The sequence below is a fragment of the Protopterus annectens genome, chromosome 13.part0, assembly GCF_019279795.1.
Source record: "Protopterus annectens isolate FY-2018-M chromosome 13.part0, PAN1.0, whole genome shotgun sequence".
Lineage (NCBI taxonomy): Eukaryota > Metazoa > Chordata > Ceratodontiformes > Protopteridae > Protopterus > Protopterus annectens.
In genome coordinates, this window is record NC_056747.1 from 1,163,931,955 (window position 1) to 1,163,951,174 (window position 19,220).

Sequence of the window (19,220 nt, forward strand, 5' to 3'; positions counted from 1 at the left end):
TAAAAAAAGTGAATAATCCAGAAAGCTTAATTCATAACTGGTATCTTACCTGTGATCTAGAGGGTAATCCAGAAAGCGTGAGTCAGGTCTGCTATCCCATCTGTGACCAAGAGGGTAATCCAGAAGGGTCTAACTTGCGACAGATTTCAACATAAACTGAGAAGTTTATGCCAGTAAATTAACGCAGAAATACGGGGACAAATCAAGACGCACTCCTTCACTTAAAGTGCAACACTGATGTCCCCTTCCTGGTGTTATTCTTCATAGGTTGCTTTCAGCAGTCTTAGTACTGGATTTGACAGTGCTCCTATCCATGGACTTTAATTAGATTTGAAATAGTTTTATGCTAAATACAAAACACCGTGTGAAAACATTTCTCAAAAAACATTTTGTAACCTCAGATGATGTATGTGTCTAGTTAATGTGACTCCTTATGCATGGCTCACAGAATTGAGTCAAACCTCTGTTCTAGATATCTCAATTTTTCTAACTAGAAGTTTATTAAGGATGCCCTGTCATTCCTGGAAAACAGATGAGAAGAAGCAAAGCATGCCAGCATATAACATTACTGGATCCTCCCAACCCAAAAGACCCATCCTCTGTATCATATGTAGCGTGGACCATAAGGTTGAGAACTGTGAAAGCAGTGCAGGCCTGAGCTTTAAGTGTGTCCCATGGTCACTGCCTGGGCTTTAAGAATGTCTCATGATCACTATTAAGCAATCACTTTAGACAATATTGTACTTTATATGGAATGTTCCTGTGGAGATGTAGCATCCACATTGAGTGGTTCAACAGACTCCGAGATTTAGTATGGGAAATCAGCAAACTTTCCCAGACTACGCATGGATCCTGAGCAAAAGGGGAGGAAAATCAGTGACTGCAGTTGGAATCCCCTTCAAGTTCACTGCAAAGGCAAAACCACTAATGTTTAGGGGCCTCTTTCCAGACTAAATACCCTTTGGTTGTTGAAATATTTGGTCTAGCTTCATGAGTATGAGGTTATGCTACAAGGGTGTTGGCCTGATACATCTACAGTCGAACATAAACCGATAAAGCCTTATAGTGACGGACAAACCAAAATAATAAACCAAATAAAAAGTACCAAAAGAAGGTTAACAAAAGAAGAATGAGTTACCTGAACTGTTTACTGCTGCACAAAATAAGTACAATCCCAGTAAAAGCTTTCAAATCCAGTAGAAAGAGACTTCTGATACACAACCACCAAACCTGGAAACTACTGAGGATGACAGCCCCACCAATCTGCCTACTTACTGCAATCTCTGTTTAGGGAAAATAAATTAAGATGGCTATCCTCTTTTTTCATGCATGAGCTTTAGTAACTCCTCAAATATATCAGCCTCTGGGGGTGAAGGAAAACAAAGGACCCCAACCACATCAGTGTCTTCAGAGAATACATTAAACTCCTGTAGGGTCTTGCCTCTTTAAATACCTGCTGCACAGCCTCAGAACAAGTGCACAGCGGGGGTGGGAAGATGGCATAATGGTTAAGGTGTTTACCTTACAAACACAAGGTGCAGGGTTTGATTCTCACATGGGGTAATTGGCTAGGCTTGAAATGGCCCACGAGGGTAGTTAGCCTAGTTCTAATCTATGAACCTATATGAACCTATGAACCTAAAAGGTACCAAAATAGAATCATCCAGAGTGTCAGTTGCAACTGACATACAATTGCAAATGAATGCAAATATTGGGGACAGACAGCACAGGATATGAGGACTGTCTGGGTCCACATAAGTGGGGGCAACAGGAATAAAGAAGGAGAGGCCATTCTAGACTTCTGTAGCCAACACATGGTTCAGAAAGAAAGACGGTCACAAGATGACATAGAAATGCAGCCATCATGCAACTCGGACAGACTTCAACATGCAACTCAGATACATTTCCTCCTAGTACGGAAAGGACACTGGGGTAGAATCAATGATTGAAAAAGTCATCCCCAGTGAAACAGTCGGCCTACAGCATAAACCACTGGTTGCCACAATCAGCTGCAAGCAGTGGTTAGAGAAGGCTCTAAAGTGAACAAAGACCAGGCTGAAGACTTGGAAATTGACTGGAGAGAAAGTACAACAGTTCAAGGAATTACTTAGGGCTCTAGCACCCCAAGAAGAGGAGGAAATAGGTGGAGTTGTAGAAGAATGGCAGTGCCTCACAACAGCATGTGTGAGGACTACAGAACATATATGTGGCCACGCCAGGTACAGAAATAAGGTACATAAGGAAAGCTGGTTGTGGAATGCAGAAGTCCAGGAAGTCATCAAAAGAAAGGAGTGCAGGAAAAAGTGGGAGACAGAAAAGACCAACAAGGCTAGGAAGGAATACTGGTTGGCTAACAAAGAAGCTAAGAAAGAAGTTGCAATAGCAAAGAACAGGGCCATCAGAGGCACTCTAACAGCTTCTGGATAGTCACTCAGTAGGTGGCACAAAGAATCTGTAGCAGGTTGCAAGACAAAGACAGAAAGATAAAGAAGAAAGTCAGAAACCCTTAATAAGGAATGCCAGCAACAACCTGCTCACCAGTCCACAGGACATTAAAGGCAGATAAGGAGGAGTATTTCCAGCAGCTTCTGAATGAAGAAAACCCCACAGAAGTTGTATTGGCCCAGAAACAGCCTATGATGAGAGAAGTAGAGGAGCTCACCCCAGAAGAAGTAAGAATAGCAGTAGGGAAAATGAGGTCAGGGAAAGCAGCAGGCTCAGACGAGGTCACAGCAGATATGATAAAGATGCTGGGTGAGACAGAGGAGAAATTACTCCTCAGGGTACTCATAGCAGTGTGGAAAGAAAGGCATATCCCAGATGACTGGAAAATAAGCATACTTGTACCAGTGTACAAGAACAAAAGGGACATCCACAATTGTGGGCATCAAACTCCTCTCACACTGCATGAAAGTCTGGAAAGGGTGATTGATAAATGGATACGCAGAGCAGTAGAATGTAAAAAAGGAATCAGGATTTGGTACAACTGACCCAATGTTTGCAGTGAGACAGACAGTTGAGAAGAAGCAAGAGATGAGGAAAGAGTCTAATTGGGAATTCCTACACTTGGAGAAAGCATATGACAAGGTCCCAAGAAAGCTGATTTGGCCAGTACTGCAGTGGTTTGAAGTCCCAGAATTTTTGGTAGAATTAGTGCATGCTTTGTACATGTGCCTAATGACAAGTATGAACAGTGCTTGGCCTCACAGTGGAGTTCCCAGTGGGAGTGGGTGTGCCCCAGGGCTCAGTCCTGAGCCCACTGCTGTTCATACTAGTGATGGACTACATTACCAAACAGGTCAGAGTGGACAGATCAGCAAAGTTGCTGTATGCAGACGATGTGGCATTACAGGCAGACTCTGAGCAAAAACTTCAGCAAAGGATAAGAGAATAGAATGCAAAACTGAAGGCACATGTGATGAAACTAAGCACAGATAAGTTAGGTGGTAACGGCGACAAATTGGGGAAATAAGAAGAAGCTGAGAATTTAGGCAGAAGGGAAGATAGTGGAACAGGTAGATAGCTACAAGTATCTGGGAGGGGTGGCTGAGAAGAAGGAAAGTCTGAATGAAGAGGTCAAAGCTAGAATCAGAGGGACTGCAGCCAAGTGGCGCAGAGTTTCAGGTGTAGTCTATGACAGAAGAACGCCAAAGAAGCTGAAAAGTAAGGTGTACAATACACTGGTGTGATCAGTACTACTGTATGGAACAGAAACCTGGGCAGTAAAGGCAGAGCAGATGAGGAAGCTAGAGGTGATGGAAATGAAGTGCCCGAGAAGGGTGGTAGGATGCATGGTGGGACAGACGAAGCCGAAGCCAAAGTACCTCCAATTGCAGAAGAGATCAAGAGAACAGAGTTTGGTGGTTCGTACACATGCAGAAAAGCAGAAGACAATCTGGTGAACATGATTTGGGACAGACAGGAAAAAGGTAAGAAGAAACAAGGATGTCCAGCAAAGAGGTGGATAGAATGTGTGAAAGAATATTTGCGACAGTCAGGCATAAGTGTCGAACAAAGCAGGAATGCAACATTGACTGGAGAGAAATGGTGACCATTAACACAATATCCTGACAACATGCAAAAAATGGGAAAAAGGAGGCCATTGCTCTTTATGATGTCAGTTGCTTTAAGCTGGGGTGTACCATACACTCCTGATGCCGTATGAGCAGATCCAGTCCGTAAGAAGGAGTGAAGTTTAAGGGAAGGCAGAGCTGAAGTGACTCAAGTAATGCTGGAGAGAAATACAGATGACGTAAAGAAAGAAAGAAAACATGTAATGTGTTTAAATGGAAAGTACAGTTGTGCAAAATCTTACCATAACAGTAGATGTCCTACTTCTTACTGATCCAATATTCTTTACTCTTGGGATTTCCTGCTGTGGATAGTCTAATGTCCTGCCAATACGCCAAAGCCTTTACATCTTCCAGGCATTGTACGTTAGACGAATGCCCAATGTTCAAGGCATAAGGTACACATGTAATGTATGGATGAGTAATCCTCAGAACTGAAGTGCCCTGAAAGAACTGGAGCAACCACAGAGAAAAAGCAACATGTACATCCAGGAAGGGAAACAGAAGGATAGAAGAGAGACTCCTCTGACAGAAACAGGGCAACAGAAAATAATAGGGGGGGGGACGGACATAATACTGCAAAAATGAGAAGTAGGATATCTACTGTTATGGCAAGATCTTACACAACTGTACTATGTCTTTTCTTGTTACTGCTGTAGTATTCTTTACTCTTGAGAGAGTACAAATGCTACAAGAAAGTATGGGAAGAGGAATGCAGAGAAGAGGCCTCCAAAACCCATGAAGGATAGTCCTGACCTAGAAATGGCATCTAACTTGCAAATGTTTGATAAAAGTACAAACAGAAGGCCAAGTAGCAGCTTCCGGGATGGATCTAGTTTTCAGACCCTTGAAAAATGCACCGGAAGAGGCTACTGCCCTGGTAGAATAAGGACACAGAGAAGAGAAAAGACACTTGCCAGGAAAACAACAAAAAAAAAAGAAATGGCCTTAGAAATCCAAGAGGATATGCTTGCTCAGACACCACCAAATCTAATTTCCTGGCATAAATGGAAACAAAAAGGTTGCTCAGACTTTCTGATGCATTTTGTGTTATCCAAGTTATACCGGAGTTGTCTGTGTAAATCCAAGTACCCTCTCACTAAGAGCCTGTGAAGAAGTTAAAAAAAAAAAAAGGGAAGGAAGGTGAACAGACTGATTACAGGACAAACCAATAACCACCTTGTGTGTAAAAGAAGGACTGGCACAAAGAGACACTCTGTCCTTGTGAAAAAGAAAAAGGGATGAACCACCATCTTGGCAGAAGAAAAAGCCACCAACAATACAATCTTCCAAGTACAATGCTGCAGGGAAGAAGAAAAGCTAGGTTCAAAAGGGGTCAATCAATTTTTCAAGAAAATTGAGGTCACAAGAAGGCAGAAAAGGCTTTCTTGAAGCCTGATATAAGGGATGCCTTTTAGAAATTGTTTGACTTCAAAACTAGAAGCCAAAGGGTGGCTCAGAAGCAGACAAGCAGGACAAGGGCTAACAAATAAACTTTAACGGAGGAATATGCCAAGCCAGCACTGAACAATTTACACAAATAACGTTTCATAGGGATCTCTACAGAAAATGGATCCAGCTCATGCCTTGAGACACCAGATGGAAGTTTTCTGTTTAGCATTTTCTAGTACTGAAATTACTGGCCTCCTGCAAAACCCAAACCACATCCTCAGAAAATTAGTGCCTGAAAGGAGTCAAACCTCTTATCACGCAAAGTGTAAGCTCAAGTGTGAAGTGTGGACAATTGAGGGTGTGACAAGATTCATCCTGTGAGGTAACTTGTGACGATTGCCCCTGACCAGATGAAATAGAGGAGGGGAAACCAGAGCTGTCTGGACCAAAAGGGAGTCATTAGCAAGATTTTGGGTGTGTCCCACATGCAGGACCCTGGGAAGTAGAGGAAGAGGAGGAAAGGTATACAGAAACATCCTCTTCCAAGAAAAAGACAGACAGAGTCTACTCTCCAAGCCCAAGGGCTTGGCACTCTGGAAAAGAACTGGAAAAGCTGTCTGTTCAGAGGGGAAACAAAAAGATCCACATGAGAAGTACCCCACCAATGTACAATGTCCAGAAACACCTCCCTGTGAAACATCCATTCATGTGGGTATGGCCGGGACCTGCTCAAGGAGTCTGCCACTAGATTGTGCACTGAAGGATATTAAATCATCTGAAGAACCAGATGACGGCAGACTGCAACATCCTAAGCCCGAAAAGCCAACCTGCAAAGAAGGTAAGATTTTGTGTCACCTTACTTGCTGATGTACCACATGGTAGTGGTACTGGCTGTAAAAATTGTTAGAGGACTGGAACCCAAGGGAGTGAAACATCTGGAGAGCTACGCGAGTCGTCATTTCTTTGATGATGATATGGTCAGTCAACTGATGATGGGACCAAAGACCCCTGGCTTTCAGTTTTCTGGAGGAGGCTCCCCCAACTGTGATCAGAAGTGGCTGTGTACAGCTGTGAGTAAGAAGAGGAACCTGAAAAGGCAGACCTGGATTTAAGGAAATCTGGCAAGTCCACCAGAAAAGCAGAGCCTGACACAAGGTAAGAGAGGAATGAGGGTGGAAATGCTGGAGCTAGTCTTCAAAAAACAATGACATTTCCTTGTGTGGAGTTTGGCAAAAGAAACCATGGAAAGAAAGGGATGCCATGTAGTCCAGGGCTCAGAGAAATTCTCTTGCAGGAAGGATTGGAAATAAATAGTCAAAAAGAGGACCTTGGGAGGTGGGAGACAAGCCAACATTGGGACGGTCTGAATCTTGTACCTAAAAATACTTGGTCATGACAGGGAGTTAATACAGACTTTTTGAGATTGAGGGTGAACCTTACACTGCACAGATGAAGCACAGTGAAGAGTAAATTCTGAAGCAGGAGCTGTTGAAAGGAGGCTTGAATTAAAAGGTCATCTAGGGAATATGTGAATTCCCAAGTCTGAAGAAAGCTACCACAGGGGCCAGACATCTACTTGGAGCTGTAGAAGAAACAAAATGCAAAGAGGAGAACTGATAATGACAGGGAGAAACAGAGAAATATAAAAACTTCCTGAAAAGAGAATGAGCAGGGATATGGAGGTAAGTGCCCTTCAAATCCAGAGATACCAGAAAGGCTTGAGGAAGCAAAAGAGGGAAAAAGTATCTGGAGAGAACACATAATGAAGAAAGGAACCTTCAGACAGGTTATGAGAAAAGAAAGATCTAGAATGAGTCTCCATGACTTCTTCCTGAGAACGAGAAACATACTGGAATAAAAACCTTTTCCATGCTGAGACAAGTGAACAGGTTGGATAGTCCTGTTATATCAGATCCCACACAACCAAAGGAAAATGAGGAAGATGGCAAGGAGGAGGCTGAGGAGGGCTAGAAGATGGAGGAAGGGACTTCCAAATGACTCACTAATGAAATACTGGCAGCACTCAAAATGCCAAGTGCTGATAAACTGTATATATACAAAAAGACTGAAAACACAGAAGAGAGAATCTCAAAAATATTTCCTCTCCTTAAAACATTTATTTGCAGTGGGGTGGCCTGCCCCCCAAACTTGTACACTCCAACTCAGAGACAGTCATACACTGGAGAAAAGGGAATATTCAGAGAAATGGCATCTTGGACTTAGTATATGTTAAGTCCGAACTTTCACCCATTCAGTCTCCGTATTTCAGGACTTGCTCTAGCAGGTCCCGACATCTTAAATGGTTATTCTTCCAAATCATAAAATAACTGTGCTGGGTGAGGGAAAGAACCCAGGCTTCCGTGGATACCTATTACCAAACAGGAAAGGAAAGGGTTAGCCTGTGGAATGGAGAACTCTGGAAGAGGTAAGGGGAGAATGAATTGTCAGGTAGAGGTAGATGTGTCAGGAAAAGAAGCTTTTTTTTCCTCTAGAACTTTGAGTGGGTTTGTCTGGGAACATCCACTTAGTAACCCTCTTGATACTAGTAAGTTATCTAGTCTGTCTACTGACAAAAGAAGATTTTGACGGATAGTGCGTCTGGAACTTAAGTACAGGGAAAACAAAAATTTGCTTTGGGTGTTGCATAACCTTGCCCTTATCCCAAAGGGTTTTAAACAATTCTACAGCAGCAGTGGCAAAATAACTCTGGTTGTGTAAGGGAGAATCTAAATATTTGGCCTTAATTTCCTTGGGTATGGGCTGATGGTGCAGCCAAAAAAATCTCCAAGAGGATCTCTCCATAACAGAACCAGATGCAGCTGCCCCAGAAGAGGCATTAGCTGCATCATAGCTGCATTTAATGGACTGACGAGCTACACAAGAAGCAGAGCTCAAAAGAGAAGGAGCAGAAACCTTTCTGTCCGAATCAGGCATATCAGTCAAAACTCCCCCCAGCTGAAAAAAAAAACAACCAGGACATATCTAGTCATGTGAATCTGATAATTAATGGCCTAAAAACCAAACTTGTAAAAGTATACACTTTATTTCACATACTCCATCCGTAGCATGGCTGTCCTTATCAGAAGATAAAAGCTTGGAAGAGAACAGCAGTTTGGAAGCTTGGAAGAGGAAATCAGTTTGGATGACTTATCTGTGGAAGAGGAAACAACAGTATCACATGAAGGACTTTTATGCAAGTATTTATGATCCTAAGAAACTTTATAAAATCTGTCTGGCTTCATAGGAGCTGAAGGTTGAGAGTCAGGAGTCTAAGAAGCTGCTATAAATGTATCCGAAAGGGCAGCTAAGACAGGAGGGACTGCAGAGGGTCTGGGTAAGCCTCTTTTGAACCTCAGAAACCTGGGAACAGTCTCACTTAAAATGTTCCATCACTGAGTCCAGTCCACTGCATCCAAAAAAGATAATTCTTCAAAAGGAAAGTCAGGGGACAAAGAGTCTTCTTCTGTCTTCAGGGCCAAAGGACCTGGGTGCAAAATACTAAGGATTCTTTACCAGAATACAACTCTTCATCAGAATAATCGAATTCCTTAGAAGGTGTGGATGACCAGGGAGCAGAACCAGAGAAAGACAATCCTTGTTGGGGTTTTGGAGCCATAAGGACATTAAACAGATCATGGGTAAAGGCCTGACACTTTTTGTGAGGATCCTTTGTCACAGTAGCTACAGGTTTGATTTTCTGTACTTTTAAAAAATAAATAAATAAATAAATAAATTAAAAAAAAAAAAAAGAACATCTGCTTTAACAATTCTAGGTGGATCAGGCCCCTAACAAAATTCAATGAGGGTACCAGGCACCTCTTCCCTAACTAAAATTTGGGAAATTCCCTTACACCCTTCAGATATAAAATAAACCATGCTTCCCCTTCTACATCTGTAGATTTATCTACAGCCTCAGTGGATCTGCAAGTAGACAGCTCCATGTCACCCTCTAACTGGATCACAGCACAGGGAAGTGGCATCAGCACAGGGTGGTCCCCAGGTTCTTCATCCAAACCAAGAGAGATGTCCAGTGGATGCTGAACTGCAGTAGGTTCACAACATACTTTTTTAGTTTCTTAAGTGGCAGCTGTACTTCAGGGCAGGCAGATTCAGCAATGGTACCCAGAGTAAAAAACTTTGGACATTAGTTTTCCAAATACACTGAAATGGACGACAGATGGCCAAGGAGGGTCTTGGGGACAAATGACTGAATACTGGTTGGCTAAAAAGGAAACCCTAATGGGGCACTTTTCTTTAGAAGGCTAAGAAGATAGACCAGCTCAGTGAACAGCATGCAGGTCAAACTCAGTAGTAGTGTTCGGACTGGCGGCAAAGAAGTTTTTAGGATAAGACATCTGTATGTCACATATGTACCTTATGCCTTGCACGTTGGGCATACATCTGACATACCACACTTGGAAGGCGTAAAAGCTTTGGTGTACTGGCCAGATGTTAGGCTATTCTCAGTAGGATAGCCCAAGAGTAAAAAAACACTGCAACAGTGATAACGAAGGATATATATGTTAATATGCTTTGTTTTCTTTTCTATTAACGTGTGTGCCTATGTCTTCAATTATAATTTCATAAAATGTGCTTGAAAAATACAAACTCACACAAGACTTCTTCACATGCACAGAAATATGGCTACAAAATCACTACCACTTCTACACCCTTAAAAAATAATAATGTTCTTTATTCAAAAACAGTTCTTAGCTCAAAAAACACACATTCTAAATTGTCTCTGACAACACCATCAGATCAGAAGTAGTTCAACAAAGAAAACTTCTGTGAGTCATAACTTAATTAACACAAGAAAACCATTTAAAAGGACAACAGGAGGTAACCAGGATCACTGTTCTAGTGTATTAATATCCTTTACAATCCGCTTTCACCTTAAAAAACAGACTTCTTCAGAAAAAAATGAAGAAGTCTGTTTTTAAGCCTAAAGTGGATAATAAAGGATATTAATACACTAGAACAGTGGTCCTGGTTGCCTCCTGTTGCCGTTTTAAGTGGTTTTCTTGTGTGCTGGTGTTTTTTTTTTACCACTTTTGGGTGTTGTTTGTTCATAACTGAATTAATGCATCCCTCAAGATGTATAAAAAGCACACCATAAATTAGGATTGCTTCAATGAAGTAAATGTTACCTCATCAATCTATCCCTCCAAAACTCCTTTTCCCCATTTTTGCACTTTGGGTCGGGTCGGTGGGTCACTTCAACAGTGACAATCATCTACAGCCAAGGTTTAAATACCATCAGAAAAAAAATACTGCATCAACCGACTTATTTTCATCTCTTCCTTATGCTTTCTCCATGTTAAAAAACCTTCAAAGTACCCAAAAGACAAAAAAAGCTGTTACAACAAAATCGCTAGACTTGCAGCAGACCTTTATAGTAAAACACACCATTACACTTTAAAACAGTTGAACTGGCTTGACCTTCCATAATACCCAACCCTTGCCTTATATACATATATATATATATATATATATATATATATATGTATATCTTTGTAAAATATATATGTGTATATATCTATATCTATATATATATATATATATATATATATATATATATATATATACACACACACACATACATACACACACACGTATGCACACACTATATGTATATATATATATATATATATATATATATATATATATATATATATAAAATAAACACCGTGCACTGGAAGAATCTTAATTATATAAATTCAAACTTTTAGTAGTAATTAATACTGAGCTAGTAGAAAGGAAATAAAAACTCAAGAGTTTTTATTTCCTTTCTACTAGCTCAGTATTAATTACTACGCCTAAAACAAGTTTGAATTTATATACATATATATATATATATATATATACATATTTCTGTATTAATAATACAAACAAACAAGTTTGACATGAATGTTTCGATATGAACAAAGTAAAAACAATATGCATATGTGAGACAACAGTATTAAGGATTTATTATGTTGTATGGGTTTTGGAAAACTGCATTTAACTTAGGCCAGTATTTTTATGGGCCGTATTTGTTTGTTCCCGATGGCAAAGTTGAATCATAACTGTGGGTGGTATTCCCATTAATGCTACATGCTTTTTCCACCATATTTATGGTAGTGAGTGCTAGTTACTCAAGCTGGAGTTACAACAAGCAAGTACTTATGAGAGAAAGTACAGTTGTGTACACTTACCATAAATGTAGATGTTCGAGTGTCTTCACGGTTGCAGTCATGACTGTAGGGTTCTCCCCTGCCAGCAGGCAGTCCTCGGTCGGCCAGAATCCCAAAGTCTGGGTCCGGCATCGGCTGTTCAACCATGCTCCCTGACGTCAGAACGCCAGGAGTACAAAGCGGACAGCCGACGCCATGTTCTCCAGTTTTTCTTGCCCCAGATGTCAGGAGTCCCAAAATGAGTAAGGTCCCATATCCTTTGCAAATACACCTCAGAAGAATGGTGAAAAAAGGAACCATACAAAAGTAAAAAAATAAGAGGGGACAGGAGGGAGGGAAACCCAGACTGCAACAGTGAAGACACTCGAACATCTACATTTATGGTAAGTGTACACAACTGTACTATGTTCATCGTGTTTCACTGTTGCAGTCATGACTGTAGGGTAGAATCCCAAAGCAGAATGAAAGGGAGGTGGTCATAAAGTAGAAGGAGCGGCTAAAAGGCCCTGCAAGACTGCAGAAGCAAAGCCTGCCCTAGACTTAGAGTAGAGAGGCAGATTGTAGTGCTTTGGAAAAGTATGCACTGAACTCCAAGTTGCAGCTTCCAAAATGTCTTTGGTAGGAACTCCCCTGAGGATGGCAGCTGAAGTGGCAGCAGCTCTGGTGGAATGAGTCCGTATACTCCCTGGGATTTGCTTTCCATGGTGTGAATAACAAAATCTGATTCCATGAGCAATCCATTTAGAAATGGTCTGTTTTGAAATGGCTTTACCTTGGGAACTTGAAGCATAAGAAACAAACAATTGCTTTGATTTTCTGATGTCCTTGGTTCTGTCCAGGTAAAAACGTAGTTGTCTGTGTACATCCAAGAAATGTAAGATCCTTTCCCCTTTATTTTGAGGAGTGGGGAAAAAAGTTGGCAAGTGGATAGTTTGATTTAAAGCCACTTTGGAAACCATCTTAGGCATGAATGTAGGATTAGTCCTTAAAGACACCCTGTCTTGATGAAAAATAATATAAGGTTCCACAGCCATAAGAGTTTGCAACTCTGAAACTCTCCTGGCAGAGGTCAGAGCTAACAGGATGGCTGTTTTCCAAGATAAAAACTTGATGTCAGAAGAGGCAGCAGGCTCAAAAGGAGGTAAGGGGAGTTTTTCCAAAACATAGTGGAGATCCCAAGCAGGAATGGGAGGAGATCTAGGAGGTCTTAAGTTCTTAGCTCCTCTGAGAAACTGTCTCATGAGCTGGTGGGAAAAGATTGGAGGGTCTGTATTATAATGAGCGGAAATGGCAAAGGCATGTATCTTAATGGAAGAGAAAGAGACCCTTATGTAAGAGAACTGTCAGGTAAAGTAAAATCAAAGGAATGTTAGGAAGAGGAGGATCAGAATCCTGAGCCTGCATCCAGGAACAAAATCTTTTCCATTTTCCTGCATAAGATTTTCTAGTGCTAGGACGTCTGGCTTCTAAAATGACATCCATAACCTGCTTGGGCAGGAGAGAATGAATCAAAGACCCTGGATTAACCAGGCCGCCAGGCTGAGAGTTCTGACATGGGAGTGTAGAACCTGACCCTAATGTTGGGACAGAAGGTTCAGAGTCTGTGGTAAAATCCAAGGAGGCTCCAGACATAGGTTTTTCAGAGTAGGGTACCAAAACTGTCGAGGCCAATTTGGGGCCAGCAAGATTATCATCTTGGGCTTGTCCTGTTTGAGCTTTAATAATACCTGTGGAAGAAGAGGAAGAGGCGGAAAGGCATATCCCGAGAGGTTTCTCCAACTGAATGATAGGGCATCCACTTTCCAAGCTTGTTCGTGGAAAGTCCTGGTGCAAAAATTCTGTAGTTGATGATTGAGATGGGATGCAAAGAGGTCTATGTGAGGACATCCCCAGACTGCTGTTATCATCCTGAATATTTTGGTGTCCAGCATCCACTCGTGTGGATCCGAAAGGTTTCTGCTCAGACTGTCTGCCAGGAAGTTTTGCTTCCCTGGTAGAAACTGAGCTTGAAGGTCCAGATTGCAAGCTAGAGCTGTGTTCCATAAATCCATGGCTAGTCTGCAAAGGGGGAAGGAATGAGATCCCCCTTGCTTGTTTATGTACCACATAACTGTGGTGTTGTCTGTCCGTATCAGTAGTTGTCCTGGTTGTAGAAGATTCCTGAAGGCCAACAGAGCTTTCTGAACGGCTAACATTTCCTTTAAATTGATATGCAGGTGCTTCTGATCCTTTGTCCAAAGGCCCTGCAGACAGTTGCCCTGAAAATGGGCTCCCCATGCATAATCTGAGGCGTCCGTGGTTAGTATCTGAGTGGCAGGAGGCAGACAGAAGGGTTTTCCTTTGTTTAGAGTACATGCCTTGGACCACCAAAGGAATTCCTTTTGAAGACAAGGCAGGACGGTGATCAGTATGTCTAAACTGTGGCAATGCTGAGACCATATGGTACGAGAAGGATGCAGGAGGCCATGTAACCCAAAGCCTGCAGGAATCTCCTTGCAGATAGCTGAGTTAAAGTTGCCAAGGTTTTGAAAGTTGAAGCCAGTTGAAACTGTTTTTCTTATGTCAGAAATGCCATCTGGGTTGTTGTGTTTAAAGAAGCACCCAGAAAAATTATCTGTTGTGAGGGTGTCAAATTTGACTTTTTTATGTTTACAGTGAATCCCAGGAACTTGAGAAAATTCTGAACAAACTGTAGATGCTGGAGTAAGACCTCCTTGCTGTCTGCCTGAATAAGATAGTCGTCCAGATAAGGGTAAATTTGAATTCCCTTGAGTCTGCAATAAGCTACTACCGGAGCCAGGCATTTGGTGAAGACCCTGGGCGCAGTAGACAATCCAAAGGGCAGCGCAGAGAATTGAAAGTGCCTCGATCCGGCCTTGAACCTGAGGTATTTTCTGCATTCCTGCCTGATGGGAATGTGTAAATATGCCTCCTTTAAATCCAAAGTTACCATCCATGCATTTTTTGGTCAGCACTGGAAGTAGCTGCTGTAGAGTAAGCATCTTGAATTTTGGTATCTCTAGAAAAGTGTTCAAGACTGACAGATCCAGAATGGGTCTCCATGAATTTTGCTTCCTGGGGACTAGAAAGAGCCTTGAGTAAAAACCTTGTCCCATCTCTGTAAGTGGAACTAGTTCTATGGCTTTCATAGCCAAAAGAGCTTCCACCTGGTTTAAGGCCTCTGTCCATTGATGTTTTGGAAGATCTGGCCATCCGCTTGGCCTTGGTAGGGTATGAAAATGGATTTTGTAACCTCTTGAAACCACATCCAGAACCCACTTGTCTTGGGTTATAGGAGTCCAATTTCGGTGAAAAAGAGAAAGTTTTCCTCTGAGAGGGGCTTCCAGGCAAGAAGTTCCTGCAGCCCAACAGAGGGAGTCATTGAGTCTGTTTCCTATGAGTTTGCGACCTGTCCTCTCCTCCCCAAGGGGTGGAAGCAGTCCACTGTCTTGGTCTATAAGAGGCTTGTGTTTGAGGCCTTCCTCGGGAGCGACTGTATCTACCCCTCTGAGGCCTGTCTGAATTGGGAAAGGACCAATTTTTTGTAGGCCAATTCCTGCTAAATCTGGGTGGCTGTACTTGTAAGAAATCTTTAACTGTTTGCATGGATTTCGCCTTGTCCTCCATCTTTTTAATCACCTCTTCAGCTTTAGATCCAAAGAAAACATTATGCTGAATAGGAGCATCCAATAATTTAGCTTTTACTTGATCTGGCAAATGTTGTTCCTTTAACCATGCATGCCTTCTAATTACTGTGCCAGAGGCAGCAGCCCTACAAGAAGCCTCCAAGGCATCAAATCCACAGTGTAAACCATGCTTCCCAACTTGTTCAGTGGCATGCATTAAGTCATGTAATTCCTTATCATCTGCACAGGCGGTAATGGAAGTAAGCTTTTGTTTTAAAACAGACAGGAGAAATTGCTGGTATTTCAGCATATGAAACTGACAGTTTAAAGCCCTAATAGATAAAGTAGCAGAAGTGTACACTTTTTTGCCCCATCTTTCTAAAGATCTGGAATCCTTCTCAGTGGGAATGGGGTTTTTAGCAGAAGCGGCCTTAACTCCCTTAGGACCCTGAGAAATGGTTTCAGAGTCAGCAGTAGGGTTCTTGTATAAAAACTGGTGGGAATCAGGAACCCTGTAATATCTGTCAGGCTTAACAGGAGCAGGAGGAAAAGAGTCAGGGGTTACGTTAGCCTCCGAAAAAGCATCATCCACAATATCCAAAATAGGAGGAATAGCCAGGGGTCTATGTTGGGGAAGAAGAAGAAAATCCCTTAGTCTTTTCTTAGATTCCGAATACTCCTGTCCTTCCCAGTGGAAATGTTCCCTCATTTCATGCAAAGTTTCCCCAAAAGAGAAATCCTTAGGGGAAGAAGCTGAAGGAATGGATTCCTCAGCATCAGAATCCTCATAAGGAGGGAAAGAATATTCCTGGTCAGTAGAAGAAACTGAAGAAACAGAAGCCTGATCAGAGGAGTCACAATAAACTTCCTGCCTTGGCCTTTTATCTGGAGGGGGATGTGAACCCCTAATCATAGTAAGTAAATCCTCCGCCATCTTAAGTAACTGTTTCTGTGACTTGGGAGCCAGATCAGAAGAGGCCTGTGTTGCAGTCTTTGATTTGGAAGGAGTCTTTGCCTTTGGCTTTGCCTTTATCAGAAGCTGAGTAGGCCTGAAAACCCCTTCGGAAGCCGGTACCTGCACAGCGGCTCCAGACCCATCCGAAGGAGCATTGTCCGAAGGTCCTGCAATTGAAATATTCAAAGGCCTAGTTGGCTCCTCGTGGGAGTCCGTTTCGGCCATCGGTTCCAAAATGGCCGACGACAGGGGCTGCAAAGGCACCTCACTGACGACGGCCGAACCTGAAGCTGGCTCTGCTTGTGCAGTATTGTCAGATTTGGACCTCGAAGGCCTGTCTTTGTCCTTGCGTCATTTGTGAACTCCGGTAGCCGGAACCGTATCCGACGACATTTTGTAATTAAAACGCCTACCGAAGTAATGAAATGCAAAATCGTACCTTCGTTTAATTGTACGTTGATTGAATCTAGCACAAAACCGACAACTAGCTACGTCGTGGTCAGGGCCTAAGCAAGGAATACAGTAAGAATGAAAATCCTTATGAGGTATTTGCTTCCCACATGAAATACAATTATTAACTTTTTCTGACATCGGACTGGAGCAAGAAAAAAGTTTCCCCAACGGGGTACTTAGCTTTGAGTAGGAGAAGAAAGTCTTCGGACTGAAGTTTGTTCAGAAAAGATTGTCAGGAGTCAGCCGACCGGCACTTGCGAACTGCTATCATCGCACGGCAAGAAAGACTGGAGAACATGGCGTCGGCTGTCAGCTTTGTACTCCTGGCGTTCTGATGTCAGGGAGCATGGTTGAACAGCCGATGCCGGACCCAGACTTTGGGATTCTGGCCGACCGAGGACTGCCTGCCGGCAGGGGAGAACCCTACAGTCATGACTGCAACAGTGAAACATGATGAACATCTATAGTGTCACCTTTATATAACATAAAATCATTTTTGGGTTTATGTGATATACCAACCTAAACAACAAAATACTATATACTGTTTATAATATTGTGGTAGCTATAATAATAATAAATCTCAAAGAGGTATATGGGCCTTTTTGACAATAGTATATCATATGTGTTTCTAAACATAATGCACAATACACTAGTTACAGTTTTTTTTATATAAAGGTAGTGTATCAAGCAGTTATATTAGACATTATAGAGGTTAATGTTTATACCTCTAGAACAGTACATTGTTATGCATCCTTTTAGACTGGATGTTAACAATTTTAATTCCTAACATGATGCTATTTTGGCTATTATGTTAAACCTTGGTAATGTTTAATGAATGTATTACTGAACTTGTGACACCAGTATAAAAATGTGGAAGTCTTATCAGTATGGACATAAGTAATATTCGATGGGGGTCTAGTTAGTAATGGGGGCAGTTCATTTGTTGCTATATATTACATTTAATTGTTAGAGGCAGTCTCCATTGGCTGGAACATTGGTGCGGCCTTGTGGTCTATCAATAAAGCAATGCGGACATTAAGTTTAGGGCTGTAAAATAATTTTTTCAAACAGATTTGATATTGGTATATTAACTTGAGTTCTTTTTCAGGAGTTTATGCAAGCAACATTTATGTTTTTAAGGATGGCTGAGGCCCAGGATTTAAAAACTTTCTTAGAAACACTGGCTATTAACAATGATGATTTGACTGCATTTAAGGTGGGAAAAGGGATAGAAGCATCAACTAGAAGACAAGAAAGAATTAATATGGAGACACAGTTTATTCGGTTAACTGAAATAACTAAAAAGGTTAAAGCAAATGTATGGCATACTAAATTGTTAAAAGCATATGTTACGGCCAATATTGCTCCAAGAGGCCTTAGGGTCTATTTAGATCCTGGTGTTGGGGCAGATAATGAACATTTTTTAAGTAAACGGAGACAAGTTCAGTCTACTGCGTCAAGTATGTTTATTAGATTATTAACAGAGTATTTTGACGAGCAGCATGCAGACATGATAGTGAAGTTGAGTAATGCTTATGAAGATACCGTTAAATACAATCAAGAACAAATGTATGAGGAAAAATATAAGCATTATGTAACTGAGGTTCAAAAAATGGAGAAGGAATTATCAGACAGAAAACTCAATAAATTTCAGAGAGATTCCAAGGATTATGCTAATAATTTGGCTTATAACTGGAAGAAAGTTAAAAGGTCAGTAAGATTTACAGAAGGCAAATATAAGGGACAAGTGAGACCCAATAGGAAAAGACCAAGGTCCATTTTAACTAGAAGAAGTACTGATAATTCTAGTGTATCCGATATATCCTCAGGTTCTTCAAATACTGACAAAGAACTGGAGGGGGTAGAACCTACAGTTTTGAGCTCCCCAACATGAAAAAGGGTAAGGGGCCCTTTAGGCGATGGGGCAGGAAACATGCTGGTTCAAGAAATGGAAGAAATGTTCAGCAAAATGGCTAACAACAGGGAGAATACACTGTTGATACCCAGGATATTGATGGTAATTTAGTAGTGAATTTGACTGACTATGTATTTTCAGATTTTGAATATCGAGTGTTAAACAAAGGCCTCAGTTTTGTGCCTGATTGTTGTGTGTCCCATTCTGAGGTGGTGAAGGATGTTAAGGCTTTTTGTTGGAAATTGAATTTAAAATATTATTATGCACATAGACCTCAGTTCAGAGGAGACGGGACAGATTTGTATTCAGGAAATCTGAGTTTCAGCCCCCATACTATGGAGCAGTTAAAATATTTGGGGAACAAGTGTTACAAGATTTACAATTAAATCAGAGTAAGGTGTTTCGACACTTTAATGATAATATAACCAGAGAAGAGAAACAAGCTTTGCAGAATTTGAGTAATAACAACAATTTGGTTATTACTATAGCGGACAAAGGTGGCGCCATAGTAGTTTGGGGCAAAGAGGCCTATGAAATAGAAATTCAAAGACATTTGACTGATGTAAAATCATACTGCCGTCTCCTTATAGAACCGATAGTGAGATTTAAAACAGAAATTGATCAGTTTTTGGAACA

The 19,220-nt window shown here is 41.5% G+C and overlaps 1 protein-coding gene across 2 annotated transcripts in view; it reads right to left on the reverse strand.

Annotated features, from left to right (window-relative positions):
* Positions 1-19,220, reverse strand: part of HDAC5 (histone deacetylase 5) — a 2,571,411-nt gene that overhangs the window by 2,399,046 nt on the left and 153,145 nt on the right. The gene's annotated exons all lie outside the window — the stretch shown is intronic.